A 15,760-nucleotide genomic window follows, 5' to 3' on the forward strand; every position below is an offset into this window, starting at 1 on the left:
GACTACGAAGAGAGAGGGAAAGGAGGAGAGACCACTAAGGAATGGGGGAGGGAGGAGACTACTAAGGGTACAGAGGGGAGACCACTAAGGGACAAGGGTGGAGTGGAAGAGATTACAAAGAAACGGATAAAGGGGTGAAAGAGCCCCATAAAGGGGCTGGTGGGGGAGAAACAGTCCACAGAGGGGCCTGAGTCGGGAGAAATACCCGGAGGAACATGAGGGGGAGAAAGACACACAGATGAGCTGGCGATGAAAGAGACACACAGAGGTCCTGGGGGGGAGAAAACTACACAGTGGGGCTGGGGGTGAAAAGGATACAGAGGGCCTGGGGGTGGGCACACAGAGAGGCTGGATGTAAAAAAGATACACAGAGGGGCTGGAGAAGGGGATAAATGACACACAGAGGGGCTGGAGGTGAAAGAGACACACAAAGGAGCTGGAAAGAGTACATATACGTGCACTGATCAGCCACAACATCAAAACTTCTGACAGGTAGAGTGAACAATATTGATTATAATGTTACAATGGCACCCGTCAAGGGGTGGGATATATTCAGGCCGGTGCAAGGATTTATTGCTGCCCTAGGCAAAGATCCATTTTGCCGCCCCATTATGTCACTCACTCACTGACACACCCACACTCACTGACAGACACACACTCACTGACAGACACACACTCACTGACAGACACACACTCACTGACACATATACACACACTCACCGACACACACACACATACTCATTGACAGACAGACACTCACTGACAGACATACACTCACTCACTAACAGACACACACACACACACACACACACTCTCATTGACAGACATACACTCACTCACTGACAGACACACAATCACTCACTGACAGACACAGTCTCTCCTCACCCCCCCTCCTCTAGTGGTCTCTCCAACAACCCCTCCCTCTCTTAGTGGTCTCTCCCCCCCTAACGTTCTCCTCAACCCCCCCTGTTCTCCTCATCCCCCCTCCCTCCCACGTTCTTCTAACCCCCCCTTCCCTTAGTGGACTCTTCCTCCCCAGTCTCCTCACCCTCCCTCCCACATTCTCTTCACCACCTCCATCCCTTGCCCCCCCCTCCCGGTGTTCCCCTCACCACCCCACCCCCCACCCCCGTGTTCTCTTCACCCCTCTCCCTGTGTTCTCCTGTAATGCTCTCCTATGGGCGGTTTGAATGCGCATTCGGATCTGACGTCGGCAGGGGGTGGAGAGTTCTCCAGCACAGAGGGAGCCCGGCGTTGGAGAAAGGTAAGTGGCTGAAGGAGCCCTGACCCCCCTGTGCGCCATTAACCTTTTTTTGTATGTGCTGGTGTGTGTCTGTGTAATAAAGTGTGTATCTGTATTTGTATGTGCCAGTGTGTGTATCTGTGTGTCAGTGTATAGCTGTGTGTGTGTATATGCATCTAACACACAGATATACACACACTGGCACATAGTGGCACACAGATACACACACCTTGACACACAGTGTGTATCTGTATGTGTATATCTGTGTGTCAAGGTGTGTGCATCTGTGTGTAACTGTGTTTGTATGTGCCAGTGTGTGTCTGTGTGTTTGTATGTGCCAGTGTGTGTATCTGTTTGTATGTATATATCTGACACACAGACACACACACACTGGCACATAGTAGCACACAGATACACACATTGACACACAGTGTGTGTGTGTGTGTGTATGTATCTGTGTGTCAAGGTGTGTCAAAGTGTGTGTATCTGTGTTTGTATGTGCCAGTGTGTGTATCTGTTTGTATGTATATATCTGACACACAGACACACACACACTGGCACATAGTAGCACACAGATACACACATTGACACACAGTGTGTGTGTGTGTATGTATTTGTGTGTCAAGGTGTGTCAAAGTGTGTGTATCTGTGTTTGTATGTGCCAGTGTGTGTCTGTGTGTTTGTATGTGCCAGTGTGTGTATCTGTTTGTATGTATATATCTGACACACAGACACACACACACTGGCACATAGTAGCACACAGATACACACCTTGACACACAGTGTGTGTGTGTGTGTTTGTGTATCTGTGTTTGTATGTGCCGGTGTGTGTCAAGGTGTGTATATCTGTGTTTGTATGTCTCAGTGTGTGTATCTGTGTGTCTGTGTGTATCTGTGTGTCAGTGTGTATCTGTGTGTGTGTGTGTGTGTGTTTGTGTATCTGACACAGAGATACACTCACACTGGCACATAGTGGCACACAGATACACATATTGACACACAGATACACATACTGACAGATACACACACCTTGATACACAGATACACACACACACTGGTCAGCAGCTGATCATTCCCAGCTGCATTCCCTCTCCCCCCAGCTGACGCACTCCATCTGTGAGGAAGTGCTGTCACTTTTTCCCAACATCCCATACAATAGGGGTCCGGTTGCAGCCACCCGATGGGCAAATCGCAGTGGAACCCCAATTTTGTTCTCGCGGAATCCAAAGGTTCTGTGGAACACTAAATTGGAAACACTGGTTTAAGGTGAAGTAAACATGTATTGAGAAACAATACTAGAATCCCAGAAAATAATATTTTTATAATTTCTATTTTTCTTTCTCTATTTAAGTATCGATTCCATTTGCTTTCTTTTAAATGGTCCACATTATATATATATATATATATATATATATATATATATATATATATACATATACAGGTAAGGCTGGGCCTGTAGTTGTGGGAGGGGCTTGGTTTCCCTACTTAAGGCACGCCAGACCTCTCCTCACTACCGTTATTGGTCTGGTGATTTGCATACTGTGACTTCCGGTCAAAGCAAATTGCCATTTACTTACCTCGCCTCGTGGGAACGCATGGTCCTTTAACGTCTACTGGTCCTGTTTGGTATCTCTCCAGCCACTCCAATCCTCTCCAGGCTTCGGTCTCCTCGCAGGCTGCTTGAGAAACTTCAAAAATCTTGCTGGCGCACAGCTCTATGAATTATACTTACCTAATTCGTATGCATCTTTTCGTTATGTAGTTTGTGTGTATGTATGTTAAAAGGCCTGAACTTGTGGAGGCCTGAATTTGTGGGAGGAGTAAGTCCCCTACTTAAACTCCCAGCCCCTAATCACCTCTGCCTTTCAGCTGATTGTTTTGTCCCCATAGCAACCAGCACTTCCTGTCCAGCTTCCCTCCAGAATTTTTTCCTGTTTCCAGCAGTCAGACGTCCTGACCAGTCCTCTGTCCGTTTGAGGCCTTCCACTCGGTTCCCGGTCAAGGTACCCGGTCACGAGACCGGCACGTTCACGTAAGTTAGGCGTAGGAAATAGCGCCCCGCTATTTCCCGCCGTTCGGGCCTAAAAACGTAGGGGTAGGCTCCCTCTATCATATTCGTACAAATACACGCTTTTTTAACCGATTTCAGTGTTCACGCCAAAACAGACGAACGCTCGGCACTTTATCACTGCTTTTACATATTCGTACGGAAACTACCTAATCTATTATTATTTATATACACAGTAATATTATTACGGGCATTCTCTTATTTCCGTTTGGTCACCCAGGACCAATCTATTTCGTACGATTAAAACACAAACACCTTGCTCTAAATCCATATTCGGCTAGTTCTTATTCAAATAGGCTACAGTATGCACTAAGTTCTATTTCACGAATTCTACTTTTCTTTACGTATATTCCCTGTTCGGTCATATTGCTACTGATACCTTTTTTTTGTCAGTTTGGGGATATAATTAGCTTGTTTAAAAATCTGCCTTGTGATTTTCTTTCTATGTTAACCAGTTAATTTGTTTTACTACTTTTTAAAATATCCACGTCTATCATAAACGTACGGTTTCTATACACTGTGGCAGGATGGCCAGGCTCGTCACAAACTTCAAATGCAACAGTCAGGATAAAATAGTACTGCAGTTTGTCACTTTCCACAATATATACAAGGTTGTGCTCTCCCACAAAATAAAACAAAAAGAAAATAAATCCTACTCCAACTTGGAGACTTACTAAACAGTATTACTAACTATCCAACTGGCCAGCTAATCTAGTTCCCAGTTTTAAACAAAATGAAATACAGCACTTTAAGCAGGTTTCACACAGTACCTTTGTCTCAGGCTTAACTGCCTCCTCTCTCCCAGCTGTTAGACTCTCTGATGTCTTCAGAGGCTAACCTTTTAAAACCCTAGTGCTGGTTAATTACATTCACCTGGTATATAACATTCAAGGGGTGACTCCCACCAATTAACCCCATCATGCTGGGAATAGAGAGCACTTATACTAATAAATACTGTTTATAAACACAATATCCGGCACATAAACGTCTGTACTATTCATTTTCCATATAATCACGCTGTCACATATTTTTGGCTTTACAGACTGCATCGGTTTCTCGCTTTTTCTGCGCTAAAGTTGTTTATTTCAAGGTCTTTTATTACAGGAACAGGTATTGTATTTTATCACTTTGCATTATAAAGCCATAGGCCTAAAATGTTTACATATTGGGTTTTATTACTTACCTCCACACCTGTCGTTAACTATGGAATTTTTCTTCGGTTAACCCTTAGCTCCAGTATTATTCTAGGCTTCCCCCGGTTCTACACAGTTAAACCGTTTCGCATAACGTAATTTCTTTATGTCAAACCAAGGTATAGTTCACAACTCGTTTGTTACTACACCTCATATAAAACCTATCACGGTCTCAAGTTCATTACTACTTTTCCACAGGCTTACGCCCACGGTACGTTAATTCTTTACTATTATTTCTACTCAGACATACGGTCATACAGCCATCAGGCTCCGGTAAACACCAAAACCTGACCCGGTACTCAGCCATACCTTCAGGTACTTACGTCTATACCCAAATACGTCCAATCGGCACCCCAAGGCCTCATCCAGCCTTCTCACAAATATCTATTTCAGCCCAGTCACACACTTAAACCTTCCAGATCCCTCAATGCAGGATCTCACGTTGCGCTCCTAACAAACAACCTACTCCCAATTCAAATCATACGCCACCACGATACGCATAAATACGTCAACATCTGTCTTAAAGCCTCAGGACTCTTCCTCAAGGACAGCATAAGACGAGACTTACCACACTTATTACCACCAGAAGGTTCCAGATACCATTCGCAAGAAGTCAAGGTTAGTATCTACACAACATTCCAGTCCTCTCACCTTATCCTTAAATATACAATCGAACTGGCTACAGGGTCTAGGCTAATGCCTTAGCGCACCCTATCAGAAAACCCGTCCCAGCGAGGCCTTCCATCCCCCCCCACCTCAACACGGAGGTACGGCCCCACGCCCAAATCATAGTTACAAGCCTCGCATGCCCTACTACAGGGCGCTAGTCAGGGCCTCACCTGTCACGGCCACACGTTTTGATTTCTCTCTACTGTCACCGAGAGGCCAACATCCCGCCACCACGTCTGTGGCAACTACGTCATAAGCCAAATCATAGGTAGAGCCTCTCACCGCCACTTGGCATTAGCAGGGCCTCACCTATCCAAACATTCAACAGTTAAGTTTTTCGCTTTGGCATCTAGCATTACAGTCCAGTTCTTCCATATACACCACCCCACATACCCCGCCTACTTACCTTACGCCCCTTCTAATATATCTTTCACATAATCATTCCTTTTAGAATGTCCCAAGAACCTATTCCAACCAAAGAATTGACAGAAGAAACTCCATTCAAGCCTACCAGACCCGGGTCTCCAGGCGAATCACTCACTCTTTCAACCCCCACGTCCTTGAGAGCATGGACTATTCCCATAATTACGGCCGAGCTTAGGCTCAGGGGAATCCCCTTTCCGGCCACAGCTAGGAAGGCTGAACTTTATAGGCTACTTACTCACCAAGCCCCCGAGCCCAGGCCAGGGACTAGCTCTCAAGGACAACCACCAAGCAACAGCACGGCCACCCAGGATACCCTGGCAGAGATCTTGGCCAATCTACAGACCCTCAATAGCAGGCTATCTAAGGTGGAAAGCGCCATCTCCTCCCCAGGTACTACCACGGTAGTCCCAGTCGCTTTCAAGGCTGTACCTACTATACCAACATGCCCTCCTATACTCCCCCCTCCAGCACCGGGCACAGCCATTACACCATTTGAGTCACCAGCACACTCCGTCCCTGACTCTATCAGGAAAGATATCCTAGACGGGAAGGATGTGTGTCTGGTGTCCTTGCTCATAGCCTCACAGGATGTACTTGAGAACAAGGCATTCAATTACGGTGATATCTCTGTGGTGCTCAAGACAAGGGATCCCAGGCTTAATCATCTGGTGGATTATCTCACCACAGGGTTCACTAAAGGGTTTCTCACGGGTATTGTAGCCATTCCCCCAGGTACACTAGAATGCCCTAATCTCCAGTCAGCACGTTTAGACCCAGTCTCCATAGACACTCTCATTGCCTCTGAAATCAACGGTTTCATGATCGGCCCCTTCACCTCTTCACCATTCTCCTCCTGGCGCACTAACCCCATTGGTATTGCTATTCACAAATATTCCAAAAAAAACAAACAAAAAAAAAAAAAAAGTCTAATTATTGATTTATCGGCACCGCACTCCTCTTTTGTTCCAAGCATAAACGCACTCATTCCAGCAGACGAATTCTCACTTCAGTACGTAACCATCGACGACGCCATACAGTCCATCATATCATCTGGTAATCGACCCTGGCTTAGCAAAACGGACATCACAAACGCGTTTAAATTACTACCCATGCACCCCTCACTCTGGCACTTACACGGTGTTAAATGGCGAGGGAAATATTACTTCTCTACACGACTCACTTTCGGTTCTCGAAGCAGCCCCAAACTGTTCGACATTTTCGCAGAGTCACTATGCTGGCTGCTTCTGAACGTCACCAGGTGTCACTCCGTTATCCACTACCTCGACGACTTTTTACTAATAGAGCCAGGGTCACCTTCACCCACAGCAATCAGAAGCACTACTGCACTATTTTCCACACTTGGAGTCCCTTTGTCCACAGCCAAAACTATAGGCCCCACAACTATATTGACCTTTCTGGGGATAGAACTGGACTCGGTTAACCTCAGAGCTAGCCTCCCCCACGACAAACTGTCACGTTTGAGAGGGGAGATGACTTGTTCCTGCGGAATGATGTTTGCACTAGAAAATAACTTCAGTCCCTTCTCGGATCCCTGAACTTTGCGATGCGCATCATTCCGCAGGGAAGGTCTTTCATATCCAGACTCCTTTGCCTGCTGCACGGAGTTCCGGACTCTGGCACAGTTTCTTTGGACCCCCACGCCAAGGCTGACTTAGCTATGTGGGGGAAGTTTTTGAAGGACTGGAATGGAATCTCCATGTTTATTCCCCCTCTCTCCACCTCTTCACCCATCATCCACACAGACGCAGCAGCCAATACCGGTTTTGCAGCCATTTTTGGGAACCACTGGTTCAGGGGCCATTGGCCCACTGATTCGGATGCCTTGCCAGGATTCAGAGAGACCTCAGCACTATTTGAAATTTATCCCATTGTGGCGGCCGCACACACCTGGGGTCATCTCTGGTCTGGCAAGGCAGTCAAATGCTACTCTGATAACTCGGCAGCTTGCGAAATCGTGAACAAAGGGCGATCATCTTCCCTGACCATCATGCGGCTGATTCGCAAGCTGACCTGGTTGGCAGCATCCGGCCAGTTTCACTTAGTTTGTTTTCACATCCCGGGTATTCACAACACGGCCGCTGACGCTCTTTCTCGTTCTCAATTTCAGGCATTTTCTCAGGCACTCCCAACGGCTCACCTACAACCATCCAGGACACCACGGTTCCACGATCTAATCCTGGATTAAGCACACTCTTGAACCACGCTAGAGCACTCACTCACCAAGCATTATCACCAAACACGGCTATCACTTACAATAGGGCTCTTAATATATTTAATAAATTCACAGCAGAGTTCGGATTACAAGATGACTTCTCTATTCAAACCATGGTGTCTTTTGCCTCTTTTTTCCACCTACACCTTAAACTATCTCACAACACCATTAAACTATATCTCACGGGGGTCCAGCACCACAGCCTCACCTTTTTTTTCCTAACAACACACCTTTCCTGTCTTCATACCCCGTCAAAAAGGTTTTGAAAGGAATATCAAAGGTTTCACATCCACTCTCTACCATTAGATTACCTATAGATGGGCCTATCTTCAGGTCACTTAGCAATCTCCTTGACACAGCCCCATTCGACATCGGCACAAATACGGTGATCAAATCTGCTTTATATCTTGCTTTCTACGGTTTTCTCAGACCTAGAGAGTTCACCGTAATTTGTCAAGGAGATACGAAGCTAAGACTTAAAATATCACACCTCACTAAAATAGAGGATCACTACCAACTTTCGATCCCTACAACTAAAACCAACCGGTCACTACACCCTACTATAATTCCTCTCTTCCCTACTGATAATGCCTGGTGTCCGGTAAAAGTACTAGACCACCTACGGTCAACTCTGCACGGTCACCTACTGGACTCTCCGCTCTTAACACTACAAGGGCACCCGTTAACCACAGCAAAATTGATGGTTCATATCAGAATTCTGTTATCTAAGCTCGGACACAACCCGATTGCATTCTCTAGGCACTCCTTCCGTATAGGAGCAGCCTCTAGCACTAACACACCGGTCCATATCATCAAGAGACTGGGGCGGTGGAAATCCTCCATATATACTGCATATATTCCACAGCCGGAGAAAGAGCTTCGCCAAGCTTTCAGCAACTTGGTTTTGTAAAAAATGCAATAAAGTGTGTATTTCTCGAATTTATCTTTTTGCCCTCTTTTATTTACAGGCCCACTCGTACGTTGGTTTCGGCACACCACAACCAACTTTGCTCACAGTTACTATCCATTACGTATTTAAATTCCGAGCACAAGTTAAAAGGCCTGAACTTGTGGAGGCCTGAATTTGTGGGAGGAGTAAGTCCCCTACTTAAACTCCCAGCCCCTAATCACCTCTGCCTTTCAGCTGATTGTTCCCACCCACCTACACCCTGTTATAATTACATTCTCCTTGGTGGGCCCTCTTTTATTTACAGGCCCACTCGTACGTTGGTTTCGGCACACCACAACCAACTTTGCTCACAGTTACTATCCATTACGTATTTAAATTCCGAGCACAAATATATATATATATACACTGCTCAAAAACATAAAGGGAACACGCAAAAACACATCCTAGATCTGAATGAATTAAATATTCTTCTGAAATACTTTGTTCTTTACATAGTTGCATGTGCTGACAACAAAATCACACAAAAATTAAAAAAATGGAAATAACATTTTTCAACCCATGGAGGTCTGGATTTGGAGTCACACTCAAAATTAAAGTGGAAAAACACACTATAGGCTGATCCAACTTTCATGTAATGTCCTTAAAACAAGTCAAAATGAGGCTCAGTAGTGTGTGTGTCCTCCATGTGCCTGTATGACCTCCCTACAATGCCTCCTCCCAGACCTGGACTAAGGCATCTGCCAACTCCTGGACAGTCTGTGGTGCAACGTGACATTGGTGGATGGAGCGAGACATGATGTTCTCTACGGAACATTCTCTACGGTGTCTCCAGACTCTGTCACGTCTGTCACATGTGCTCAGTGTGAACCTGCTTTCATCTGTGAAGAGCACAGGGCACCAGTGGTGAATTTGCCAATCTTGGTGTTCTCTGGCAAATGCCAAACGTCCTGCACGGTGTTGGGCCCTCATACCACCCTAATGGAGTCTGTTTCTGACCGTTTGAGCAGACACATGCACATTTGTGGCCTGCTGGAGGTCATTTTGCAGGGCTCTGGCAGTGCTCCTCCTGTTCCTCCTTGCACAAAGGCGGCGGTAACGGTCCTGCTGCTGGGTTGTTGCACTCCTACGGCCTCCTCCACGTCTCCTGATGTACTGGCCTGTCTCCTGGTAGCGCCTCCATGCTCTGGTCATTGCGCTGACAGACACAGCAAACCTTCTTGCCACAGCTCACATTGATGTGCCATCCTGCATGAGCTGCACTACCTGAGCCACTTATGTGGGTTGTAGACTCCGTCTCATGCTACCACTAGAGTGAAAGCACCGCCAGCATTCAAAAGTGACCAAAACATCAGCCAGGAAGCATAGGAACTGAGAAGTGGTCTGTGGTCACCACCTGCAGAACCACTCCTTTATTGGGGGTGTCTTGCTAATTGCCTATAATTTCCACCTGTTGTCTATCCCATTTGCACAACAGCATGTGAAATTGATTGTCACTCAGTGTTGCTTCCTAAGAATCTGAAAACCTACAGCCCCAGCAAATCTGGTAAGACTGTTCCAGGGAAAAGGGGGTCTTTTGATGAGAGAACAGGGTTTTATTACCCAAGAGACATTGTTAAAAGAGAAAAAGACTTTGGGAGGTGGGAAGAGCCTACAAATGAATCAAAAAGTACTAATTATGGTATAAAATGCTTTAAATGCAGAAACTTTGGACATATTGCAAAAGACTGTCCTGAAAATGTTGAACCAATGGAGTGTAATTTTGGTAATAATTGGTAAGGAATTGCATTTTATTCACAGGTTGTATGTTCTGTGGAAAAAAATGGTTATTTGAATAGTCACCCTAGGTGTACCGTGAATGTGAAGGGAAAAAATATACAGGCATTGCTAGATTCAAGGAGTATGGTTACCCTTCTAGACCAATCCTTATTACAGGATACTCATGTTGTTAACTCTGGAAAAGTTGATATTGCTTGTGTGCACGGGGATATACATAACTACCCTACTGCAGATATACTTGTTAAAACCCAGTGTGGTACTGTAAACTGCAGAGTGGGGCTGGTACCAAAACTGGCACATGAGATGATTATTGGAAGGCCTTTTCCCCATTTTCTAGACCTAAGGGCATGTTTTGAAAACCCATCAGGTGAACAGAATGATGAATTTCCTTTTGCAAATACTCTGGCAGATGAGAGAGATCATGATGATGAGCCTAACAATATGCAGCATTCCCCTATAAAAACATTAGTTGGTGAAAACCCAGAACAAACTAATGCGGGACCTTCTAGAAGCTCTGAACCAGATATAGAGTTAGCTGATTTAGAGGTTAGGCCTGGTAACTTCAGAAGTGCACAGTAGTCTGACCCAACATTATTGGTAGCCAGGAATAATATTTCTATAAGGAATGGATCCCCTGTCAATCCAGGGAATTCTCTTACTTACCCTTATTTTGAAGGGTCACTTGGCAGATATGGATTGACACCTGTCCTCAGGGACCCTGACACACTGGGGGGGACCTACTGTACTCCCCCCGCCTCCACCCCTGCGCGGTGGGTGGGGGCCATACAAATAATGAGGGGGGGACCTACTGTCCTCCCACCGGCCCCCACCCCTGCGCGGTGGGTGGCTGCCATAAATCACAATGGGGGGACCTACTCTCCTCCCCCCGCCCCCACCCCTGCGCGGTGGGTGGGGGCCATAAAAATAATGAGGGGGGACCTACTGTCCTCCCCCCCGGCCCCATCCCTGCACAGTGGGTGGGGGCCATAAAAATAATGAGGGGGGGACCTACTGTCCTCCCCCCCAGCCCCCAGCCCCCACCCCTACACGGTGGGTGGGGGCCATAAATCACAATGGGGGGGACCTACTGTCCCCCCCAGCCCCCACCCCTGCGCGGTGGGTGGGGGCCATGAAAATAATGAGGGGGGGACCTACTCTCCTCCCCCGGGCCCCCGCCCCTGCGCGGTGAGTGGTGGCCATAAAAATAATGAGGGGGGGGACCTACTGTTCTCCCCCCATGGCCCCCACCCCTGCGTGGTGGATGGGGGCCATAAAAATAAGGAGGGGGGACCTACTGCCCTCCCCCCTGGCCCCCACCCCTTAGTGGGTGGTGGGGGCCCTAAAAAAAACAATAAGGGGGGGACCTACTGTCCCCCCCCCCCCCCAGCCCCCACCCCTGAGTGGTGGGTGGGGGCCCTAAATAAAAATCACCCCCCCAATCAAAGGTGACTAGGGTTCCCCAAGCCCCTAGTCACCCACCCCCCCACCCCAAAAGAAGTTACCCCCTATCTACCCCCTCACCCTAAAAAATAGTGAGGGGGGAATAAAATAACTAACCTGTAAAGAAAAATTCAACTTACCATTTGACGTCTTCTTTTTTCTAAAATCTTCTTTTTTCAGACCCAAAAAAGGCCAAATAAAAAGCCATAAGAACCGACGCCTTGCCATGCCCTGCAATTAGGCTAAGAACACTCTGATTCGCTGGTTTAAGCCAATCAGAGTGCTCTTTGTCATTTTACACAGCGTGGGAAAATTCTAAAGAACTTTCCCACGCTGTGTAAAATGACACAGAGCCCTCTGATTGGTTAGATTCCAAGCCCACCAATCACAGTGCTCTTTGTCATTTTACGCTTTATAAGCCTTCCCCCGCCCTGCAGAGCTCAGTCTGCGCGGAGCCCTCCATGGGTGAAGATGGATTATTTTTTTTGCGCTCGTTTTTTTTTTCTTTTTTTTTTAAATTGCGTCGGTTCTTATGGCTTTTTATTTGGCCTTTTTGGGGCTGAAAAAATAAGATTTTAGAAAAAAGAAGACGTCAAATGGTAAGTTGAATTTTTCTTTACAGGTTAGTTATTTTATTCCCCCCTCACTATTTTTTAGGGTGAGGGGGGAGGTAGGGGGTAACTTCTTTTGGGGTGGGGGGGTGGGTGACTAGGGGCTTGGGGACCCCTAGTTACCTTTGATTGGGGGGGATTTTAATTTAGGGGTGGGGGCTGGGGGTGGACAGTAGGTTCCCCCCCTTATTGCTTTTTTAGGGCCCCACCCACCACTCAGGGGTGGGGGCCAGAGGGGAGGACAGTAGGTCCCCCCTCATTATTTTTATGGCCCCCACCCACCGTGTAGGGGTGGGGGCCAGGGGGGAGGACAGTAGGTCCCCCATCATTATTTTATGGCCCCCACCCACCGCGCAGGGGTGGGGGCGGGGGGAGGACAGTAGGTGTCCCCCCTCATTATTTTCATGGCCCCCATCCACCGCGCAGGGGTGGGGGCGGGGGGAGGACAGTAGGTCCCCCCCATTGTGATTTATGGCCCCCACCCACCGCGTAGGGGTGGGGGCCGGGGGTGAGGACAGTAGGTGTCCCCCCTCATTATTTTCATGGCTCCAACCCACCGCGCAGGGGTGGGGGCCGGGGGGGGGGACAGTAGGTCCCCCCCATTGTGATTTATGGCCCCCACCCACCATGTGGGGGGAGTATCTGCAGTAACACAGAGTGTCTGAAGGGAGTATCTGCAGTAACACAGAGTGTCTGGGGGGAGTATCTGCAGTAACACAGAGTGTCTGGAGGGAGTATCTGCAGTAACACAGGGTGTCTGGAGGGAGTATCTGCAGTAACACAGGGTGTCTGGAGGGAGTATCTGCACTAATACAGAGTGTCTGGAGGGAGTATCTGCAGTAACACAGAGTGTCTGGGAGGAGTATCTGCAGTAACACAGAGTGTCTGGAGGGAGTATCTGCAGTAACACAGAGTGTCTGGGGGGAGTATCTGAAGTAATACAGAATGAATGAAAATGAATGCAGCTTCCGAATGAATCTTAAATGGACGCTGTCCAGGAGGTAGGAGGGTCTGGAAGGGAGGGTCTGCTGCTGATTGGCTGGAATGTGTCTGCTGAATGTGAGGCACAGGGTCAAAGTTTACTCAATGATGACGAATAGGGGGCGGGACGAACATCGCATATGTTCGCCCGCCGCGTCGAACGCGAACACGCTATGTTCGCCAGGAACTATACGCTGGCGAACCGTCCGGGACATCACTATACCAGGGTGATCTTTATATAGAAGAGACAGGGAAGGTAAGAACGGGGGAGGGTGAAAGTATGTGAAAGAGAGCATAAAAATCTAGCCTAATAAAAGTTAGTGAGGCAAATATAGAGTCCATTTGGGTAACATTCAAATTTGGTAATCCCACAGTAACTTGTGTAGGTGTGATTTATAGGCCCCCACGACAAATAGAAGAGTCAGATAATCTCCTAGTTGAGGAAATAACTAAAATGGCATTGAAGGGGGCAGTCATCATCATGGGTGACTTTAATCTTCCTGATGTTAACTGAAAAACCAATATAGCTGCTTGTGCCAGGAGCCCACACATTCTGAACTCCCTACTGGGATTGTCTCTAAAACAAGTCATTGAGGAGCCAACTCGTAAGGAGGCCATACTAGATTTAGTGGTAACAAACTGAGATTTTGCATCAGATATTACTGTAGGTGAAAGTTTAGAATCCAGTGATCACCATTCAGTTTGATTTAATATAAGAACAGTGACTAGCTAGCTGACTGCCTCAATTAATATTTTGTTCAGTATTTTCAGATTAAAATGAAGGGAAGGAACCTGAGTTAGGAAAAGGGACAAATGAGGCATGAGTTACATGTGAGTCTACAGAGGAAGAGGTTATATGTCAACTGTCAAAAGTAAAGACAAATAAGTTGATAGGCACTGATGGAATACACCCAAAGTTATTAAAAGAGCTTAGTGGTGTACTAGCAAAACCATTAACAGATTTATTTAACCAATCATGTATAACCTTTGGTACAGTTTTTTTGTTTGTTTATTATTCCTAAGAAAATACATTTTATTTTAACCAAATCTTAAACAAATTGTTCACCATCCTTATAAGTATAATTTTTCATATGAAAGTTGGTCGTGGTCTATATAGGTATTTTGTGGTAATAGCAATGCATCCTGCTGGATGCATTTGGTCCCTATTCAATTTACATATTCCTTTTCCTTGTATAGGGTTCAGAAGTGAAAAGCATTAAAGGGACACTCCAGGCACCCAGACCACTTCTGCTCATTGGAGTGGTCTGGGTGCCAACTCCCACTACTCTTAACCCTGCAAGTGTAATTATTGCAGTTTTTCATAAACTGCAATAATTGCCTTGCAGGGTTAACTCCACCTCTAGTGGCTGTCTACTAGACAGCCACTAGAGGTCACTTCCTGGTCCATAGCACAGGAAACCTGTGCTAGAGCGTAGCTGGACGTCCTCACGCTGTGTGAGGACCACCAGCGTCGCTCAAAACCCCATAGGAAAGCATTGAAATGATTTTTCAATGCTTTCCTATGGGGAGACGTAATGCGCATGCGCAGCATTGCCGCGCATGCGCATTAGGACTCCTCGGCCGGTGGGCGGGATCAGTCTCGCCCACCGCCCGACGCAATGGACAGGAGGAGCGTCGCGGAGGAGGAGACAGCGGCGAGGGACATCGCCGCTGCCTCAGGTAAGTGACTGAAGGGGTTTTCACCCCTTCAGTAACCGGGGATTGGGGGGTGGGAGGGAGAGGGACCCTCCAGTGCCAGGAAAACGGATCGTTTTCCTGGCACTGGAGTTTCCCTTTAATGTTAAACCAGACACTGAATGCAATCAGCCAATTCTTGCATGTTCTGTTTGACCACATTCTGACCAAAATTAGCTTTAGTATATATCATAATTGCCATTGTGGCCAGAATTGCCTATTTTCATCGGGTTTTGTCCATCTGGCCAATATCTGGTGTTTAGTGAATAAACCTGTCAGGAATTTCTGTAAATGTTTCCGTTGTTTGAGGAGTGTATATTGTAATGAGCACTAGGTGGCAATCTAACAAAGAAGTTGAATATCTTTTATAAAGAAATAGGTAAAGCAGTAGTGCAGAGGCAGGAAACATGTACTCAAGATTTGTATTCTTTAAAAAGAAAGCTTTAACTCCTTAAGGACCAAACTTCTGGAATAAAAGGGAATCATGACATGTCACACATGACATGTGTCCTTAA

General features: G+C 46.8%; 1 protein-coding gene across 1 annotated transcript in view; it reads right to left on the minus strand.

Moving 5' to 3' along the window:
* RELL2 (RELT like 2) overlaps window positions 1-15,760 on the minus strand; it is a 435,084-nt gene that overhangs the window by 17,616 nt on the left and 401,708 nt on the right. The window lies entirely within an intron of this gene.

Source organism: Pelobates fuscus, chromosome 3, assembly GCF_036172605.1.
Source record: "Pelobates fuscus isolate aPelFus1 chromosome 3, aPelFus1.pri, whole genome shotgun sequence".
Taxonomy (NCBI): Eukaryota; Metazoa; Chordata; class Amphibia; order Anura; family Pelobatidae; genus Pelobates; species Pelobates fuscus.